Raw genomic sequence first — 22395 nt, forward strand, 5'->3', positions numbered from 1 at the left:
GAATAAAAAATGAAGAGGTACTGAGAAGAGTGGGAGAGAAAAGACAGTTACTAGATGTAATAAAGAGAAGAAAAAGAAATTGGATAGGGCATATATTAAGAAAGAATGACGGACCGATAAAAACAGTTTTAGAAGGTTATGTAGAAGGGAAAAGGAAGCGAGGAAGGGAGAGATTCCAGATACTGGATGACATGATGGACGGTACAACATACAGCAGCCTTAAGAAGGAAGCAATGGATCGCAGAAAATGGAGAGGCAAAGGACCTGCTAATATAGCAGATAACTGATGATGATGACTCTTCTGACGACAGGAAATTGCTACGTAAAGCCACCCGGGTAACAGAGGTGAAACTATACCGCAATCTCAATGCAGTCCACTAGAATTCTCTGTGCCTCCAGTCGAGAGCGGGACACTGCTGTTTGTGTACACGATGGAACATTTCGAGGTCAGCAAATGCACGCGTTGTTGCTTTACGGCAAGAAAGGTTCTGCATTCAGGAAATACGAGAGTCATTCAATAATTAAAGAGACAAATTGGTCTGGGGAGAAAACAGTATGGCAAGTTTGGTACTTTCAGACTTTAAGTTGGCTCCACTGGGAGATGAGCCCTGATCAGCTGATGTATCAACACTGTTTTGTTTGTTACCTCAAAAATACAATGCGAGATGGCGAGTCCGCTTGAAACGTCCACATTAGTTGAACAACGTTCTGTTATTCGTTTTTTTTTCTTGCTGAAGGCGAGAAACCAGTGAATATGTACTGCAGAATGTCTAAACTTTATGGTGAAGGTTGTATGAATCGTGCAATTTTTTACAAGTGGGTAGAGCAGTTCAAAAATGGTCGCGACTCAGTGACTGACGAACAGCGTTCTGGCCGACCAGTTGCAGTTTCAAGTCCCGCACTTGAAAGTCGATTTGTGCCAATATTTGTGCCGACGGCCGTGTGACTGTGAAAATGAAAGTTGATAGGCTTCAAGTTGGTACTGGTACAGTTCATAACATTATCTGTAACAAGCTGAAGTACCGCAAAACATGTGCAAGATGGGTCCCAAAGGAGTTAACGCAGCTACACAAGGAAACGAAGTTGAGAGTGTGCACAGAGCTAATGGAACGTTATGGAAGAGAAGATGAGCACTTCCTCAACAAAATTTTAAATTTTGATGAAACTTGGGTTCACTATTATGATCCAGAATCAAAAAAGACAAAGCAATGAGTGGAAGCACACCAACACACCTGTCAAGAAAAAATTCAAAACCCAAGCATCAGCAGCAAAAGTCATGTTGACGGTGTTTTGGGACGCTGAAGGTCCAGTTTTTTGTGATTATCTCGATGAGCAGCGTACAATGAACACCCAATACTAAAAGGATTTGCTTTTAAAAAAGGTGAAGCCAGCTATGAGAGAGAGTCGTCCTGCATCTCAGGGGAAGTGTGTGATTTTCCACCAAGACAACGCACATCCTCATATTGCTCATCTAACATGTGAAACCCTCACCAAAATGGGCTGGGAAGCACTGCCTCATCCCGCTTACAGTCCTGATTTAGGACCTAATGATTTACATATGTTTGGTGCGCTGAAGGAGGCGTTACGTGGGAAGACGTTCCAGGACAGCGATAACGTCAAAAAGTTTGTGGGAAATTTGTTCAAACATCAAGATAAAGAGTTCTCTGCAGCCGGAATAGAAAAGCTTGTAGCCCGCTGAAACAAGTGCATAAATGCCCAAGGGGATTATGTTGAAAAGTAGAAAAAGTATTGTTTTGTAAAAATAAAAGCTTTTTTTCTCCAGACCAGTTTGTGTCTTTATTGAATGACCCTCGTAGTTCTGCAAACTGGCGTACACTCCAGCGACATCATTCGGTGATTCAACAGCGATCGTGAGACGCAGTATATGAGGTTTTGCCTCAAAGTGCACTCCTGCAGTCAACAACACCAGCTGACCAGTACTGTCTACAAATTACGCCTCCCAGGTGCCCCATCTGATCAAAAGTATCCAGACACTTCTATGTACACTACTGGCCATTAAAATTGCTACACCAAGAAGAAATGCAGATGATAAACGGGTATTCATTGGACAAATATGTTACGCTAGAACTGACGTGTGATTACATTTTCACGCAGTTTGGGTGCATAGATCCTGAGAAATCAGTACCCAGAACAACCACATTTGGCCGTAATAACCGCCTTGATACGCCTGGGCATTGAGTCAAACAGAGCGTGGATGACGTGTACAGGTACATCTGCCCATGCAGCTTCAACACGATACCACAGTTCATCAAGAGTAGTGACTGGCGTATTGTGACGAGCCAGTTGCTCGGCCACCATTGACCTGACGTTTTCAATTGGTGAGACATCTGGAGAATGTGCTGGCCAGGGCAGCAGTCGAACATTTTCTGTATCTAGAAAGGCCCGTACAGGACCTGCAACATGCGGTCGTACATTATCTTGCTGAAATGTAGGGTTTCGCAGGGATCGAATGAAGGGTAGAGCCACGGGTCGTAACACATCTGAAATGTAACGTCCACTGTTCAAAGTACCGCCGATGCGAACAAGAGCTGACTGAGACGTGTAACCAATGGCACCCCATACCATCACGCCGGGGGATACGCCAGTATGGCGATGACGAATACACGCGTCCAATGTGCGTTCACCGCGATGTCGCCAAACACGGATGCGACCATCATGATGCTGTAAACAGAACCTGGATTCATCCGAAAAAATGACGTTTTGCCATTCGTGCACCCAGGTTCGTCGTTGAGTACACCATCGCAGGCGCTCCTGTCTGTGATGCAGCGTCAAGGGTAACCACAGCCATGGTGTCCGAGCTGATAGTCCATGCTGCTGCAAACGTCGTCGAACTGTTCGTGCAGATAGTTGTTGTCTTGCAAACGTCCCCATCTGTTGACTCAGGGATCGAGACGTGGCTGCACGATCCGTTACAGCCATGCGGATAAGATGCCTGTCGTCTCGACTGCTAGCGATACGAGGCCGTTGGGATCCAGCACGGCATTCCGTATTACCCTCCTGTACTCACCGATTCAATATTCTGCTAACAGTGATTGGATCTCGACCAACACGATCAGCAATGTCGCGATACGATTAACCGCAATCGCGATAGGCTACAATCCGACCTTTATCAGTTGGAAACTTTCCTCATGTCAGCACGTTGTAGGTGTCGCCACCGACGCCAACCTTGTGTGAATGCTCTGAAAAGCTAATCATTTGCATATCACAGCATCTTCTTCCTGTCGGTTAAATTTCGCGTCTGTAGTACGTCATCTTCGTGGTGTAGCAATTTTAATGGCCAGTAGTGTAATATGAAGGTGAGCACTGGATGTCACAAGAGGCTGATCCCTCAGCATAAAAGGAGGCGGAGAGTATTGAGCTGTCAGTAGAGAGAAGCAGTGACATCAGAATGGGCCAGTCACGAGAGCGTAGTGATTTCGAAATTGCACTAGTCCTTGGATGTCAGCTGAGTAACGTTCTAAACCTGCCCAAGTCGACTATTGGTTGTGTGATTGTGAAGTGGCAACATGAAGAAACAACCACAGCTAAACGAAGACCAGGGAGACCTCTTGTACTGATGGACCTCGACCGTCGAGCACTGCAGAGGGTGGCTGTAACACATCGCATGAAATCAGAGGAAGGAATCACTCGTGAGCGCCAGAGTGCAACCGGCAATCAAGCTAGCACAATATCTGTATGACAGAAAAAGAATTGGGTACGATGGTCGGGCAGTTCCTCACAAGCAACTGAATTCTGTAGTCAGTGCTTAGCGACTCTTCAGTTGGTGTAAAGAGAGACACCACTGGACAGTGGACGACTGGAAACGAGTGGTTTGGAGTGATGAACTCCAGGGAATTCCGATGGAACAGTTTGGGTTTGGTGAATGCCTGGAGAATGTCCATCTGCGATAATGCGTAGCGTGAACAGTGAAGTAAGCTGGAAGTGGTGTTATTGTATGATCATGTATTTCGTGGTTAGGGTGTGGTTTCCTTATTGCACTTAATAAAACGCTAAAAGTGGAAGGATAGGGTCACATTTTACAGCCCTGTGTGCTGCCTACAGCAAAGGAACAGTTCGGAAACTGTTAGCATGAACAATAACATTCCTGAAATGGACTGGCCCATCCAAAGTCCCAACGTAAACCCAATGCACCATCTTTGGGATGAGGTAGAACAGCGAATTCGCTCCAGATCACAGAGTCCGACATCACTACTTCCTCTGGTTTCGGCTCTTGAGGAAGAATAGGTTGCCATTCCTCTGCAGACATTCAGCCACCTTACTGAAAGTGTCCCCAGCAGGCTTCAAGCCGCCTTTATGGTGGACACAATCCATATTAATGTCCAGCGACTGGTGTCCAGATACTTTTGGCCAGATGGTGTACATCGAGGAGAACGCAACAGAACTGCACTGTGCCTTTTCAGAGGCTGTTGAGAGGGCTGTGTCGATTCCAACAGTACGCCTCCGTCTCCACATGGCCAATTAGATTACTATACGTCCAGTAAAAACAACAGCACAAAAGCCGCAGTATCGCGTTGTGTGAGGAAAGTGACAAAGGGGGCCTCCTGGGGTGGGACCTTGAGCAATGGCGTCGAGTTCTCTTCCTCGGCGCGCTCGATATGTCTGACACCCAGACACCACTGTAAAAGAAAACAGTGCAGACGGGTAGCAATGCATGTCTTACACATGCAGTTGCACGTACTCAGCAGTAGGTGGGTCATCAGTTTTTGGGTCGGTATCATTAACAGACATCTGACAGCTTTCATATTGAGGCTAGTTTCAGGGCTGTTCAGTTTAGGGCAGAATCTTCTATCCTATTGTCCAGCCCTGCTCTCAACATTTCTCTGGTGGATTCGCCTTTAAAGTTGTTAATGCAAGAACACACCATGCACACTTCGTGGGCATCTTACCCCAGAAGGGACGAACCAACCAAATGCTGTAGCCTGGAGTATCCACCGATATGAACCCGATTGAAACTTTCTGGCAGATTAAAACTGTGTGCCGGACCGAGACTCGAACTCGGGACCCTTGCCTTTCGCGGGCAAGTGCTCCACCAACTGAGCTACCCAAGCACGACTCACGCTCCGTCCTCACAGCTTTCTTCTGCCAGTATCTCGTTTCATGAACCCGATTGACCATACTTGGAACCAGCTGAGAGTGCCCCAATGATCTCATGAGGTTGGGAAGAATCGGACACCCTTGAACAGTACCACGTGGACCACCTTGTGAGCAGTATGCCGAGAAGGATCCAAGTATATTACAATGCAGGGATGGAGCGACATGGTATTGAATGTTACCCAAAAACAGATTTTAGTTTCACAAATGTGTAGTTTCGAACGGACTGCTTTTATTTTATTTTTCTGTTTTTTTGCTTCTTACTAAAGTTATTTTTTCAAAGATGTAAGAGAGTTTTCTTTCATTCCCTGCTCCCCTACAGTCTAACCCCACACATGTTCGGAAAGATGAGGGTAGTGCAAAACATTTCTTGAGCATTTTATAGGGATTGCCAGTTTGGGCACGTTACATGAAGGATTACATATAGAGGAAGTCTGCTGGTACAAGCTAAGTAAGTAACTATAGTTGAGTCGGCTAAGCTGATCCCTGACAGTTGCAGTGGGGTGGGTCCCACCTCAACAAGTAACGTAACGCGACTTAATAGCTGTGGGCGGCCACTGTTTATGCCTGCAGCCATTAACGAGTCACAGTTGAAAGACGGCAACACCGCGAAGAACTGTCAGGATCATCTTACGGCGCCTCGACTATAGATCTCGTTATCATTTATGACAGGCTTCCATGCTACTTCTACATAGACAACTGCGTTCAGCATCCATCCAAACCAAACTGTGATTGCTTATATACGTATCAGAAACTGAATCAGAAGTATTTACTGCATAGGAGAGGAAGAGCGCTTCTGACACCACATTTAATATAATAACTGAGCTTGTCACTTAATTAACATGTCGGGTCTAGCACTGGTCGTCACAATGATGGTCGAGCTCAAGGTACATACATGCGCAACTTCATCTACTCACGATCATACGAGTCTGCAGAGGAGGGCAGGGGATAAGAGAGGGCTCTTCTGACACTGACTCGCATCCCTTGGAATCTAGAGCATAGAGATTTTAATCATATAATGAGTGGACAACCATCAATTCCCTGGACTATAATAATTTTCTGTCACCTATAAATTACAGTTCCTGTGACATGACATGTCTCGAAATGACCAGCTGACTTACTTCAAAAATTTAGAGTCTTGCCTTCGATTACTACCACGAATCTCATGGAAGCAGTTGAATGTGCCTCTCATAACACTGCCCCCACCAACCTGTATCCGCAACAGATTGTATGTTTCGACCAGCAGTTCGCACGAATTACGACATATCCAGACACGATCATCAATATGGTATGAAGAAGATTCACTCGACCAGTCGACACGTTTCCATTGACTCACAGTCCAATCTGAAGAATCCTTCGTCTACACAGTAATTGTAATTAACGATATCGTTGGGCCATTGACAACACTAAGTGGTCGTTTGGTGAAAAGCCCCATTTCCAACAATATGCGCCGAACAGTGAGGCTTGAAACACTTTTAACTGCATCAGCAGATCTGCTACAGATCGCTACCTATCGCGCATTCCATAGCACGACCTCGTGGACGTCCAATGCTTTGTCGCCTATTCGTAGCTTAAACGTCCTTCAGTCACTTTCAATATATACTCACGACAGTAGCACATCATACAGCCCACCAGATAAGCCGTTTCCGAATGCTCTTCCTAGGCGCCTGGCCATAATCATCTCCCCTTTGTCAAACTCACTTATGTCACTGGATTTCCCCATTTTCCGTCCATACCGCTGTTAAAATGATTGCTTTCGTCTCTGTTCCACTTGCATACGCTGACGAAAAAGAATCGCAACACAAAAAAATAATTAATGTAGGGTAATGAAACTCGGGGAACATATTTTTCTAAGTAACATATTTAAGTGATTAATACTGCAGGATCAAAGGTGAACGCAATTGCGAGATAAGCCACTGCAAATATGAAATGCTGGTGCATGAATAACCAGCGTGGCCGCCATAATGTTGAATGCAAGCATTCAGACGTGCAAGCATTGTGATGTGCAGGTGTCAGCCTCCCATTAAAACCCTAACTGTGCTGGAGACTACTATGCAACAGGCTTTTCTGCGTAGACAATACATACTATGAATCTTTCTCGACCTTCAGAAGGCCTACGATACTAATTAGAGGCGTAATATCCTCGAAAAATTCGACATATCGACTTTCGGGCTGTCTTCCAGTTTTGCTATGGTCCGTCTCGTTCTATAGTTATTTTAAATATAGCGCTGTTAATGCTGTATCAGATCGTTTTATACAAGAGCATGGCATCTCTCAAGACAGTGTTTTAAATGTGACCCTCTCTTTGACAGCTACTACTGGTACCGCACCCATGGTAAGGAGCTTCTTATTGGTGGACGATTGCTATATGCAGGGTGTTACAAAAAGGTACCGCCAAACTTTCAGGAAACATTCCTCACACACAAAGAAAGAAAATATGTTATGTGGTCATGTGTCCGGAAACGCTTGCTTTCCATGTTAGAGCTCATTTTATTACTTCTCTTCAAATCACATTAATCATGGAATGGAAATACACAGCAACAGAACGTACCAGGGTGACTTCAAACACTTTGTTAAAGGAAATGTTCAAAATGTCCTCCGTTAGTGAGGATACATGCATCCACCCTCCGTCGCATGGAATCCCTGATGCGCTGATGCAGCCCGGAGAATGGCGTATTGTATCACAGCCGTCCACAATACGAGCACGAAGAGTCTCTACATTTGGTACCGGGGTTGCGTAGACAAGAGCTTTCAAATGCCCCCATAAATGAAAGTCAAGAGGGTTGAGGTCAGGAGAGCGTGGAGGCCATGGAATTGGTCCGCCTCTACCAATCGATCGGTCACCGAATCTGTTGTTGAGAAGCGTACGAACACTTCGACTGAAATGTGCAGGAGCTCCATCGTGCATGAACCACATGTTGTGTCGTACTTGTAAAGGCACATGTTCTAGCAGAACAGGTAGAGTATCCCGTATGAAATCACGATAACGTGCTCCATTGAGCATAGGTGTAAGAACATGGGGCCCAATCAAGACATCACCAACAATGCCTGCCCAAACGTTCACAGAAAATCTGTGTTGATGACGTGATTGCACAATTGCGTGTGGATTCTCGTCAGCCCACACATGTTGATTGTGAAAATTTACAATTTGATCACGTTGGAATGAAGCCTCATCCGTAAAGAGAACATTTGCACTGAAATGAGGATTGACACATTGTTGGATGAACCATTCGCAGAAGTGTACCCGTGGAGGCCAATCAGCTGCTGATAGTGCCTGCACACGCTGTACATGGTACGGAAACAACTGGTTCTCCCGTAGCACTCTCCATACAGTGACGTGGTCAATGTTACCTTGTACAGCAGCAACTTCTCTGACGCTGACATTAGGGTTATCGTCAACTGCACGAAGAATTGCCTCGTCCATTGCAGGTGTCCTCGTCGTTCTAGGTCTTCCCCAGTCGCGAATCATAGGCTGGAATGTTCCGTGCTCCCTGAGACGCCGATCAATTGCTTCGAACGTCTTCCTGTCGGGACACCTTCGTTCTGGAAATCTGTCTCGATACAAACGTACCGCGCCACGGCTATTACCCCATGCTAATCCATACATCAAATGTGCATCTGCCAACTCCGCATTTGTAAACATTGCACTGACTGCAGAACCACGTTCGTGATGAACACTAACCTGTTGATGCTACGTACTGATGTGCTTGATGCTAGTACTGTAGAGGAATGAGTCGCATGTCAACACAAGCACCGAAGTCAACATTGCCTTCCTTCAATTGGGCCAACTGGCGGTGAATCGAGAAAGTACAGTACGTACTGACGAAACTAAAATGAGCTCTAACATGGAAATTAAGCGTTTCCGGACACATGTCCACATAACATCTTTTCTTTATTTGTGTGTGAGGAATGTTTCCTGAAAGTTTGGCCGTACCTTTTTGTAACACCCTGTATAAAGGCCTCAGGAGATGGTATAAGGGGCATCAGTGATATCATTCCTTCCTTTGGAGCGTTCATTTACATATATTTCATGGTCGAAGACTATAATTTTCAGTGTGATGTGCAACAAAACGATGTTCTTGGCAATCTTTGACACTTGTGAACCCTCCCCCCCTCTAGACGCTCTAAAGAAATCGCGGGGCTGCAACACTACTGAACGTGTTTGTAATCTGACCCCTTTGGAAAGATCGATGTGTTGCTCTGGTATACAGTGTGGAACCACTAGGAACCGTTCAAAACTGTTCGACGAAATCTGAACGTGACCCAAAGCAGAAAAGGGTGCTTGTAGGTATTTCTTCAGTCCTCTTGTCTCGCGACCTCCTGTGTCGTGATCACCGGCCCATTGGACATATACATTCGCGTGATTAACACGGCAAAGGGTCCCTCTACTGTGCCCCAGTTTGGCAACATTCTCTTCCCATTGTTTACCTTTGTTGAGCACTAAAATCCTTCAACAAACACCCTCGCTTTCTAATTTATCCTACTTTCAGTTTGTTAATGTCAACAAGCACAGTTCCATTTAAAAAATGAATGATTGCCAAAATATATACTTCCTAAGTATTTTTACAATCTGTTGGTTGGTTAAGAATACGAACCGGTGACTACCAATCCGCGGTCCGCACATCAATAGCACTTAGCACTTTCCATTTCCCGGCCATCCTGATTTAGGTTTTCCGTGATTTCCCTAAATCGTTTCAGGCAAATGCCGGGATGGTTCCTTTGAAAGGGCACGGCCGATATCCTTCCCTAACCCGAGCTTGCGCTCCGTCTCTAATGACCTTGTTGTCGACGGGACGTTAAACACTAACCACCACCACCACCACTTTCCATTTCCGCAATATTTGCGGTGCAAGTTTTAGGTGATTCACCCTGTATATACCGCATACCGCCCCCCCCCCCCCCCCCTCTGATTTCGCATGCTCGCAAGCAGACACGACATCTACATGTACATATACATACATAATCGACAAACCACTGTATGGTGCGTCGTAGAGGGCTAGAGCAGCGGTGTGGCGCCACTCAGCTGAAACGTGCAAAGGGCTTGCATGCCTGCAGGCATCTAGAAACTTTGTACCGATATACGAGGTTTGTACCAAAAGTAAGGTTCCCAATGAGCTACAGCCTCGAGCGAAGGTGCTAGGCTAAATCCGACAACAGTGCTGTGCGCAGTGGTTCCCCAACTCTCGAGCATGCCCTTCCGCGATTCGCTATGTCGCTTACTGTTGGCTTGGCAGCCGTCAGAGATGGAAGTGTTGATCGCCGCTCCCGCCAAGTGCGAGGTTCGAGCAGTAATCCGGTTTCTCCAAGCAAGGAAGTTACTGCCCATGGAGTTTCATCAGCAACTGACTGAGGTTTACGGTGAAGAGTGCATGCCCGTTCAGCACCCGCAAATGGTGCAGGGCTTTTGTTGAGGGTCGTTCATGATGAAGAACAGAGTGGAAGACTGCCGGTTCGGATGCGATTTTCCAGAAAATCAACAGTGAGCTGCTCAAAGATCAGAGGGTCGCTGTCCGTGAACTTGCTGAACGCTTTCCTGGAGCTCCACACGGCACAATCGAAAGAACTTTAACAGAAACGTTGGGTTATCGCAAGGTGTGTGCTCGCTGGGTCCCCCAGATGCTGACTGAGGGAGACAAGGAGCAACGCCTTGACTGTGCTCGCAAGTTTCTTCAACAGTGTGAGGGTGGAGACAACAAGGAGAAGTTGTTGGACTCTATCGTCACGGGAGATGAAACGTGGGTGTTTCATTACACCCCCAAAACAGAACAACAGTCTCGTCAGTGGCGTCACTCTTGTTCACCGACACCAAAGAAATTCAAACAAACGCAGTCGGCAGGAAAGGTTACGGCGACTGTGTTTTGGGATCCGAAGGGGGTACTCCTCATCGATTTCGTGTAACCTGGGACGCCAATAAACTCAGACAGATGTTGCGAAACACTGACCCAACTCCGGCGACCAATCCAGAATCGCCGGAGAGGACGACTGACGGAGGGAGTAGTGTTTCGTCGCGAGAACGCTCGACCCCACATTGCTCGTCAAACACATGAGCTTTTGAAAAAAATTGGGTGGACTGTTAAGCCCCATCCCCCGTACAGCCTGGACTTAGCCCACACCTCTCCCCCAACCTAAAGGAACACTTAGGTGGCAAACGCTTCAAGAGCGATGATGAAGTCCCTTAGGTGGCAAACGCTTCAAGAGCGATGATGAAGTCCGAGCAGAGGTCACAGACTTCCTCAACGGGTTGGTGGGACACTTAGGAATACAAAGGCTTGAGCACCCTCTTCAAAAGTGTGTCGAAAAAAAAATGGACACTATGTTGAAAAATAGACAAAAGTGTAAACTTTTCAACGATGTATAAATTAATAACAATAAACAATGTTTTCAATTTGCAAAAAATATGGAAACTTTACTTTTGGTACAACCCTCATATTTTTAAAGTGCTAAGTAAAGGCGTTGCCAAACTGGGGAGGGGTGATGAGGGTGGGGATAGGAGAGGGACCTTTCACAGTTTTTTTTCACGCATGTCTCGATGTCACATCCCCCCAAGATCAAGAAATAAGAGGCGCGAAATAGGATGGCTGAAAAAGCGTAAACACCCTTCGCTACATCCGTCAGTTGACATGTCGTCGAATGGTTTTGAATGGTCCCCAGTGGTTCCACCCAGTATACCACAGCAAAAATATCGGTCGCACTAAGGGGTCATATCAGAGATCACATTCAATGGGGTTGCAGCTCCACTATGTAATTAGATCATCTGCGATGAGGAGTGAGGGGCGGAGGTGGGCACCAGAGTCAAAGGTTGTCAAGGTTACCGTTCTGTTGCACGTCGCGTTGCAAACTGTCGTCTTAGACGGCGAGATACGTGTAAATGAACGCTCCAACTGAATAGTTGGTTTCATTGTTGCCACCTCCTGAGGCCTCTTCGTATCGATTCTGAACGACGGCGTGTCTGAAATGTTTTACTCGGCCACCAATAAGAAAATCGCGAAATTTCAATGCCGAGCGTGGCGTTTCTGATCCCCCATTGCAGAGACGTCAAGAAAATGCGGTGAGATATAGGTAGGAGGAGGGGGTGACGATTTTCCCATTGCGTGATATATCCTCCGTGGCGTTAGGCAGAGTTGTGGCGAAGTTTGGTGACAATGTGACATCATTACCCCCCTTAATACAGCTCACATGAACTTCTGAACTCCGCCATTCTTTCGCATGCGTCGACACTTTGCCGTCTGAAGCATCGCTGAGCCCGAGGTCGGCGTCGCAGAGCACCACGCTTTTGCGCCATTACAGAGGAAGGAAGGCTGTAGCACCCTTGAGCCAAATTTCGAACTTCTGCGTCACAATGGGAAAAATGGCGGGGTTTCAGAAAAGTGACTCTTTAATTCTTTCGCGCAGTGTGCATATCGAAAGTTGTCTTTCATTGCCAATCCAAGGATTCTGGGCCCTAGATTCGGGGTCGGTCACTGCGTAGATTCTGAGTAAAAATCATGTAGGAAGAAAGCTGTCTTCAGTAAAAGAACTCTGCTGATGGATACTGAGGAAGAATTCCTGAAAGCGTACATCTGGAGCACAGATGGAGAAGAAGAAACAGGAAGCATTTTTAAGGCGATGTTGTCGCTAGGCTTGTGATAAGTCCGTGATTAGGCCGTAAAGTCCTGGTTTCTTAGTGCTGTATAGGGTTGCAAAAATGTCCGGCGAGAATTTTATGAGTGGCGAGGATTCTTTTTTAGACCTTATGTTTGATACCTTGACCTTGTTACCTTGAGGTCGTGTCTCTCTCAGCCCACCTTAGTGCAAATTTTTCAAATGGCTCTGAGCACTATGAGATTTAACATCTGAGGTCATCAGTCCCCTAGAACTTAGAACTAACTAAACCTAACTAACCTAATGACATCACAGATGTCCATACCCGAGGCAGGATTCGAACCTGCGACGGTAGCGGTCGCGCGGTTCCGGTCTGAAGCGCCTAGAACCGCTCGTCCACACCGGCCGGCCCCTTGGTGCAAGCGCGGACGTTGAAGAGGAGCTCCTGTTCCGCCACAACTTTTTAGTCATTTAGCAACACAACAGGGGCAACGGATTTATTTTGTTTTGGTGTGTGAAGTAATTCGTCTATAAGTTTTTTATTATTATTTTATCTCTATTCGTTTTGTTGTCTCATTGTTTACCAATGGGCAAACGAAAGAGTGTGTTTAATGTTAACCGCAACAAGAATACAAATTTTTGAAATTGCTTGATGACAGTAACAATGAACGTTTTAATTGCATCCTGTATAATGAAGAACTTTCTGTTGCACATAAAGGAAAGAGTGATATTAAAGACCACGTGAAAACATCTAACATAGGAATGGTATTAACACTGCTGCTTCACCAAACGTAAGAGTTATAGAGCCACACGATAATAACAGTGATCTGGAGTGTGCTGCTAAAGAGGCGACATTTTCATACCACACTGCTAGGCACGAAATCAGTTCCGAAATTTTAGACTGCAAAATCTAAACTGGTTAACAAGTTATATGACTACATTTTTACATGCGCCAGAACCGAAACCGAGACAGTTATTGTTAACGTTATTGTAAAAGATTCCGTAAATATTGGTGATCTATTTGATGAACGTACGTTGTTGAACCAGGTAATCCGAAAAAAAGAGTTGAGTATGGTTAGAATTATGAAAAAGAAGTGGAAAGCAATTTTTAAGGTGTTTCGAAAGACTGATATTCCGTGTTGCAGTATTACAAAAATGATGAGTTTACGATGTCTTTAACTGAAACACCTGCTCCAGATGAAAGAGATTTTATTTTCAATTATGGGGAACATCTTATCTGCAGAAAGGGATAGACTGTCAGTATCTACTGTTAATATCTACTAAATCTTAAAATTAATTCAGAACTTTCTTGTTTTGAATCTTATGATGTAATTAAAACAAGTCATGTCCAGTGAAAAATACAACTGAATACATAAAGTTTAATATTTTAGTAAACTGTTAAGATCTTTTAAGTAATTTCAAAGCTATTTCCTGGGTTGTATCCAAAAATATGGTAATATGTCCTAGGCTGGACCCAAAAACATGTGATAGGACTAGTTATCCCAGAATGGGCGGAATAAGTCTCTGGAAGACACTATAAGGGAGGCCAGAGTACTGAGACCTTTCGTAAGGCATTCTGGAGTAGTCAACCTGGAGCTGGAAGCAGCAGTACAGTGGGGAAAATAGCAGAAGTGGGCCAACACAAGAATAAGCTAGACAGATTACAGAGGGTGGTGGGCGTGTTAATTATGTGGAGATGATTAAACAAGACAGGAAAACGTGGAGGACAGCATCAAATCAGTTGTAACACTGATGACTTAAAAAAATCACTTAATTCTCTGTCCAGTGAACAAATTTTTGGGATCTGGCACAATGTAGCCTTCGGTCGCTAAATAATACCATTCATTCCTAAATGACGTATAGAGTATACTAAAAGTCCCCATAAAACTAAAAGTGTCGCAGACCTTGGTGATAGAAAAGGACAAGCTTCCCAGAATGACGCACATTCCAATCGTACAAAATGGCCGAAAAATCGAAAATAGAAAACGTTATCTTATAATTGAGATTCTGGCATCTCTAAGGCAAATCACTTCTGAGCATTCGAAATTTCATTGCTTCTGGTGAAGATTTGCCTGTTTTCTACTAGTGACTTCTAAAGCCACGAACACACTTCGCGTCAAAGTCGCCGAACACGAGTGTTGGGACAGGTAGCTGGGTGGTTTCGCGTTTTTTTCGTGGTCCGCGACAGCCACGATACGAAAGCCGCAAAAACAGAAGCAAAAGGAGGGATGTTACGCAGCATCCGGCCACGGGTTTCTGGGAGGGAACTTGAGATCGCTTGTTCTGAAATTCTTATTCTATGCATCTGACTGATGAGAGATTCACCACTGGTAACGAACCGGAGTGGGGTAACTATCCTGACCGAGGCTGAAATGGTTTCCCTAAATAAACTGGAATCTTTCGATATCTTTTCTCTAATAATCTGCAGAAGAGTTTAGAAATCGGCACGGTGCCATGTCAAAAGGTTTTCGAAACCTGCACCGTCTTATGGTTTTAATATTTCGAGAGGAGCCATAGCAACAGTAACGCCTCCCGAAAACAAAGTTCTCCTGAAGTAACGTTTAAATATTTTTTTTCTTTTTTAATAGCATGAAATTAATTAGCCCCAAAGTAAGCGCATAGAGAGCTATTTCCTGGGACATCGTGTTCTAACTGATTCCAAATGTATGGACGCGCTACGTTGTGTAGCGACTGTCGCGATACAATGTACCGCGACTGTCCGTTTACTTACAATGTCGTGCGACTTTGTCTCTAGATGGGTACTTGCCTTAACGGACGAAACACTTTCATACATAGCAGGCGACAGAACTTTCTTGACAACTTGCCTCGGTCAGAGGCGCAAGTTCTGATGTCTTCTAGTTTGAACGATTGCATACACCGATACCTCAACGTACTTACGTCTCCCTCGTGCTAGTTGCTAGTACAAGTTACGCTCGTGTAAAACTAACCTAAAGAAAGTGTTGTACAAACAACTCCGAAAGAAAATTTAGTCATTTCTCGATGCTACTTTTTAGACCGTGTTTTGTATGTTTCCTTGTTAATCGATAACATATTGTCTGCTTCCTTATCTTATGTCACTACGCGTTGTTCGATATGGTCAACTTTACCTTCAAGTTATCATCCCCGCGATTTTAATCGTAATGAAGAAAAACTTAAAGCGTCGTCAAAAACCTGAATTCTTCGGTGCCATTTTGAATGATCTTGGCATACACAAGTCAGGAAATAAAAAAAATCTGGCAGATTTTCCGTCTAAATGGCCTACATGCGTGGCAAACAATTAAACAACGTATCAAGATTCCTTTGTGTCCTTATCCTAATACATCACAACTGTTTCATCAGTAACACAACTAAACGGCAATGAAGCTGCTGATATATAAACAATAGAAATGTATCGAACTATAACACTTAGTTTCTTGCTTGTAGATAAATGCAATGACATATTTACCTGTATGAGAGATTCCTGATCCAGAAATGATGACCAAAAATTTACTTCACAGAAAATTTAACAAATAACTTCATCGAATACATGTAATTCCACAGAAACGCCTACATTGTTAAGGTCAAAGCATACAAGAATGCGGAATGTTTCTCGTTTCTCTTATTGACGAGAGGCATTTAAAAATGTGTATTTGATAACGGCTGTAGAAAAACCACATTTGTTTACAACTCCATTAATTTTTCATTTGTTACCACTAAAGAGTACACACCTCAGATGAAACGATTTTCGAGCGGATAAAAAATTGACTGTGCAACAGTCATAATCTCGTCTTACAGATTACCGTAAATTTGATAAACTGCGTCGCAGACTCCCCTGACACTTTTTATTCATAGAAAGATCTAGGCATTAAAGTTCGTTTTCTTGTATGTTGCAGAAATGGCACGTCACAAAACATTAGTATCGTTGAAATGTCTACATCGGAAATTTTATACTGATGTTTAATAGAAGCTCTAAATATCTGTCTTCGAAAAAGAGAGGCCTTGAATAAAATTTTCTTGTCGATGGTAGTAAATGTTTTGCTAAACAGATATTTCAAACATTTGTGGAGAACTATAAACATAACACAATTCTTCTGTTTCTGCCTCGACCGAAATTTCAACTGTATACTCTAAAATGTGGACCACGTAGCTTGTGAGACATTTATAAGAACGCTGGATTTGTAATCAGTATAATTCATGGGCAATATTGAGATGATTTCTATAAATCATAAACGACTTTAGTGATGTTTCCATCATTTAACTGTAATGTAAAATTGTGTCCCTAGGGAAAGTCATATGGAGGGAAAGTCATATGGAGGTGTACAGTAGATGGAGACATTCAACATCCTTTGTTTATTTCCCAGGTAAATGATAATCGTATTTATGAGTAGTCTAGTAGAGAGAATTCTGGAACGAAGGAGCCCATTGTGCTAGCATGCCAAGGTTACTAATAAGATAAGCCACCTCCCCTCTCCAAAGCGATAGGTGATATCACCAAACCTCAGTGAGAGTTCTGGAACAAGGGGATTACTGTTCTCATGTGCCAAGGTCACTGGACTTCCAACTGTCTATCCCCTCCCAATAGAAATCGCTTTCCCCCTCCCTCTGCTCTTTCACTATCCCAATTATACGAGTTTCATTATTCATTTCTGCTCTGAATTCCATAGTGGAAGAACAAGTTTGTTTTGGGAGGTATTTCATACAAACAATTATAACAAAGTAATATCGGTTTGCTATTAATAATACTATTTACCTATACTCAGTAGTTAGGTACTAGTGGTATCACCCCATGCTGCATTGTTGCCAGACTTGTTCAAAATGGAATAGCAGTATCACCTCACTCTGCATGGTTGCCAAATTTATAATCCCACTTAACCTATAGTTCTGTTTAGCGGTTTTCCATGTCACCCCTCCTTGTCTTGGGAAATTCCAAGCCTTCCTCCTTTCCAGAAAACCTGCACCACTTTTGATATCAAATTAATTACTCCCAATCCCCTGATGATGTCATGAGTTTTCCCCATTTGGCACATGGGCCTCTTCCCCCACTCCTCAGGGAAATCCCGATCCCTCGCCTGTCCCTTCCCCCTCCGTCCTCTTTCACACCGGGGAAAAAGAGGCGATAAACTCACTCGGTCTGTGTTGAGCTGCCAGACTGGGAGGACCAATATCATTTTTATTTAGACAATTTCACACTATCTGTTTATTTACTTAAATAATTAGGAACAATTTCACACTGTCTATTGATTTATTTAAACAATTTGAGGAACGAATTTCATGCAGTTTATTTATTTCTAAATCCACAATTGAGCTCGAAATTGAAAATGTCAAACAAAGTGGTGTTATCCTGCTGGAAAAAAGTTCACAGTACCACACGAAACTAGTGGCAGGCAGACTCAAACTCTACATTTTTCGAAGCATCCTGGTGTCTGAGCGCAGACAGGAAAATCAGAACAATTACATATCTAAAAGTTCATGACGTGTTTCGAAACCCACCACAGATCGAGAAAAAAACACAGACACACAGCAGATCGGATTTTTAAGATATTCTCCTAGAATTAAAAATGGTTCAAATGGCTCTAAGCACTATGGAACTTAACATTTGAGGTCATCAGTCGCCTAGAACTTAGAACTACTTAAACCTAACTAACCTAAGGACATCACACACATCCATACCTGAGGCAGGATTCGAACCTGCGGCCGTAGCAGCAGCGCGGTTCCAGACTGAAGCGCCTAGAAAGGCTCGGCCACAGCGGCCAGCTCCTAGAATTAGAAGCACTGTCCTACAGACAAGGAAAACAGCTGCAATTTTCGACGTCCTACAACTGCTGATCTGGAGATGCTCTAGAGCCACAATGGTGAGTGAGGAACATAATCCCACCTGTCCAAACCAGAGGAGACTGGTCTGCATCGACTTGTCTCTGAACACTCGAACAAAGAAGACATCACGTGACTCTCTGATGTCACGGAACTTTCCGTAGATACCTTGGTCTGCCCCTGTCTTGTCCAAACCAGTCTGTAGAGACTCCAATGCCACTCCCCCTGCCCTACAAAGGATGTCGTGTGACTCTCTGACGTCATGGAACTTCCTGTGAACGGAGCATTCTGATTGGTTCTTACTGAATTTCCCTGCCGAATTGCTGCTGCTGGTGTGGGGGGCTCTGTCCAACACTTTCTACAGATTGACAAATTATGAGAATTTCAGCAGCAAACTACTTTGCGTAGATCGAAAAACATACAGCAGTCATATTGCACTGACAGTTGAACCCTGCAAAAGCTGCCTACAGATCATGAAATACGGAAACTATCACCAAAGACACTTCATCAATTATGCTGCTCTGCTACTGTCGAAGAAAACTTGAACTTTTCGCCGTGAAACTGATATCCAACCAGTCTATATCACCCCAACCGATTGTACCACCATACATATCGTCGCAGTAACACATTCGTGTCATGTGCTATACAAAATCATCGCTTCTGCTGCCTACATATAGCTATCGAACACCAGACCTTCATACATATACCGCGAAGACACACAGATCCCAAAAACATAAGCACATGCACCGTATATAGTCACAGCACTAGATATTCCCCATGCGGACGGTCGGTCATCGACCACGGGCCAACGGTCATAGGGCAACTGCCCCCAAACACGCTGGCCTGGTACACGATGAGAGCGCCCTCCGCTGACACTGGTCACCCTCCAAAGTGATGTACAAAGGCTGCGCCGGTTCCTACGGAACAAACGCGTCCACCAACATTACTGTTTGCGGACTGGCCTGCTTGCTACCGTGGATTCTGCAATGACTTTGAACCATCTCCAGACTCTTGGATTACAAGAACATTTACTTTCTGAGGTCTGTCAATGAGAAATGTTTTGTCAATTGCGTATTAATTTACCGATCTCGAAACCAATATCAGGTGCAATGCCCGATTTTACATGCCAAGAAAACGATGCATTTGTAACCTCTTTATGCTGAAATCATCGAGTAGCACATGAAAATTTCCTGGATTTCATGTATTTTCACATGGTTTGGCAGAGTATCGTACCATTTACGCGATTGTTCTCGATATCTACCACATAGCAATAGGCTACCGATTGCATGCGCAGTATAATCCCAGCCGGCCGCGGTGACCGAGCGGTTCTAGGCGCTTCAGTCCGGAACCGCGCGACTGCTGCGGTCGCAGGTTCGAATCCTGCCTCGGGCATGGATGTGTGTGATGTCCTTAGTTAGGTTTAAGTAGTTCTAAGTTCTAGGGGACTGATGACCTCAGAAGTTAAGTCCCATAGTGCTCAGAGGCATTTTTTTACTATAATTCCAAAGATAAAGAATGGAAATTGTAGCTCTAGAAATCAAAACTTTATTGAGGTCATTATGTGGGATGTGCTGCAAACCACTGAGTATCTACATCTACATCTACATTCATACTCCGCAAGCCACCTGACGGTGTGTGGCGGAGGGTACTTTGAGTACCTCTATCGGTTCTCCCTTCTATTCCAGTCTCGCACTGTTCGTGAAAAGAAAGATTGTCGGTATGCCTCTGTGTGGGCTCTAATCTCTCTGATTTTATCCTCATGGTCTCTTCGCGAGATATACGTAGGAGGGAGCAATATACTGCTTGATTCCTCGGTGAAGGTGTGTTCTCGAAACTTCAACGACAGCCCGTACCGAGCTACTGAGCGTCTGTCCTGCAGAGTCTTCCACTGCAGTTTATCTATCATCTCCTTAGCGCTTTCGCGATTACTAAATGATACTGTAACGAAGCGCGCTGCTCTTCGTTGGATCTTCTCTATCTCTTCCATCAACCCTATCTGGTACGGATCTCACACTGGTGAGCAATATTCAAGCAGTGGGCGAACAAGTGTACTGTAACCTACTTCCTTTGTTTTCGGATTGTATTTCCTTAGGATTCTTCCAATGAATCTGTCTGGCATCTGCTTTACCGACGATCAACTTTATATGATCATTCCATTTTAAATCACTCCTAAAGCCTACTCCCAGATAATTTATGGAATTAACTGCTTCCAGTTACTGACCTGCTATATTGTAGCTAAACGATAGAGGATCTTTCTTTCTATGTATTCGCAGCACCTTACACTTGTCTACATTGAGATTCAATTGGCATTCCCTTCACCATGCGTCAATTCGTTTCAGATCTTCCTGCATTTCAGTACAATTTCCCGTTGTTACAACCTCTCGATATACTACAGCATCATCTGCAAAAATCCTCAGTGAATTTCCGACGTTATACACAAGGTCATTTATGCATATCGTGAATAGCAACGGTCCTACGATACTCCCCTGCGGTACCCCTGAAATCACTCTTACTCCGGCAGACTTCTCTCCATGACTTCCTTTGAATAAAATGTTGAGTAATAAACTTTACAATGGTTTAGTGGCAATGTAATGACATGCTGTTCAATGATATAACAGATTCCAGATCTCCCTTGTACTATATAAAGTCGACTGAGGATTTAATACTTATAATTGTATGTCTTTCTCATGTCTAGAGAACCAGAAAATGTCTCTTCCACCAGTTTCTCATCATAGAGGAGCAAATAAAACATCACAGTCGATGTTCTCTCATCCAAATGAGAACAAGCAAATGTGTGGAATGCCAGTACAAGCAGTCAATCGGCCAATTTACCTGGGGAGGAATAATTGTCCAGCGCAAACACTCGCCATATCGAATCTCGTCAAATTTCCATATAAAAATCGGAGAATACTCGCAACACACGCGTTCGCAAAGGCTGACAAACATGCTTTGGTACTTGACATAGACTCCAAAGTCATGGTAGAAATCAAAATGTGTATATGTGTACACAGCTGTAGTCATACTGTGGTGTCACCGCCAGACACCACACTTGCTAGGTGGTAGCTTAAATCGGCCGCGGTCCATTAGTACATGTCGGACCCGCGTGTCGCCACTGTCAGGATCGCAGACCGAGCGCCACCACAAGGCAGGTCTCGAGAGACGTACTAGCACTCGCCCCAGTTGTACGACGACGTTGCTAGCGACTACACTGACGAAGCCTTTCTCTCATTTGCCGAGAGACAGTTAGAATAGCCTTCAGCTAAGTTAATGGCTACGACCTAGCAAGGCGCCATTAACCATTTGTAACGTTGCATGTATCTCAAGATAGTCTCACTTGTATCATCAAGATTGCTGTATACCAAAGGACGATATAAAAGTTAAGTGTTCTAGTAGCTACGTTCTTTTCTTTATCACCTTCATTACGAATCCTGTTCCAGACTTAACGCAAGACGGCGTGAGTTTACGCGTGCCCTTTCGGCTACTTCACTGTGGACTGGCTGCCTTAAACAGTCCACTACACATACACTGAGTAAATGTGTTACAGGAGAAACAATGTATCAAACTGCTTACGAAACGACATCACAAGAACCCTCTATTGTGATCGGTAGTTCGCTATTCGTATGCCCAGAGGGCGACACGGTTAGGTCACCTGCACGCTTGTACCCCACCTGTCCACTTTGGGTAGCTCGTGCCTTAAGCCAGAAGTGTCCAGTCGTTCCGATTACCGGCTACCTCTGGCACACGCCTACATGACAGGCACATTCGTTCTAGCAAACCAACCACATATTTATCAGTGTTATTATAATTAAATATTGCAATCATAGCGACAATCTGGTGACATCTGACAGTGGGCGAAGTATGGGAAATACCTCCTCGTGAAGACTGTGGCTCTGGGAATATCAATTTCCCACG

Source organism: Schistocerca nitens, chromosome 8 (genome assembly GCF_023898315.1).
Source record: "Schistocerca nitens isolate TAMUIC-IGC-003100 chromosome 8, iqSchNite1.1, whole genome shotgun sequence".
NCBI classification, from domain to species: Eukaryota; Metazoa; Arthropoda; class Insecta; order Orthoptera; family Acrididae; genus Schistocerca; species Schistocerca nitens.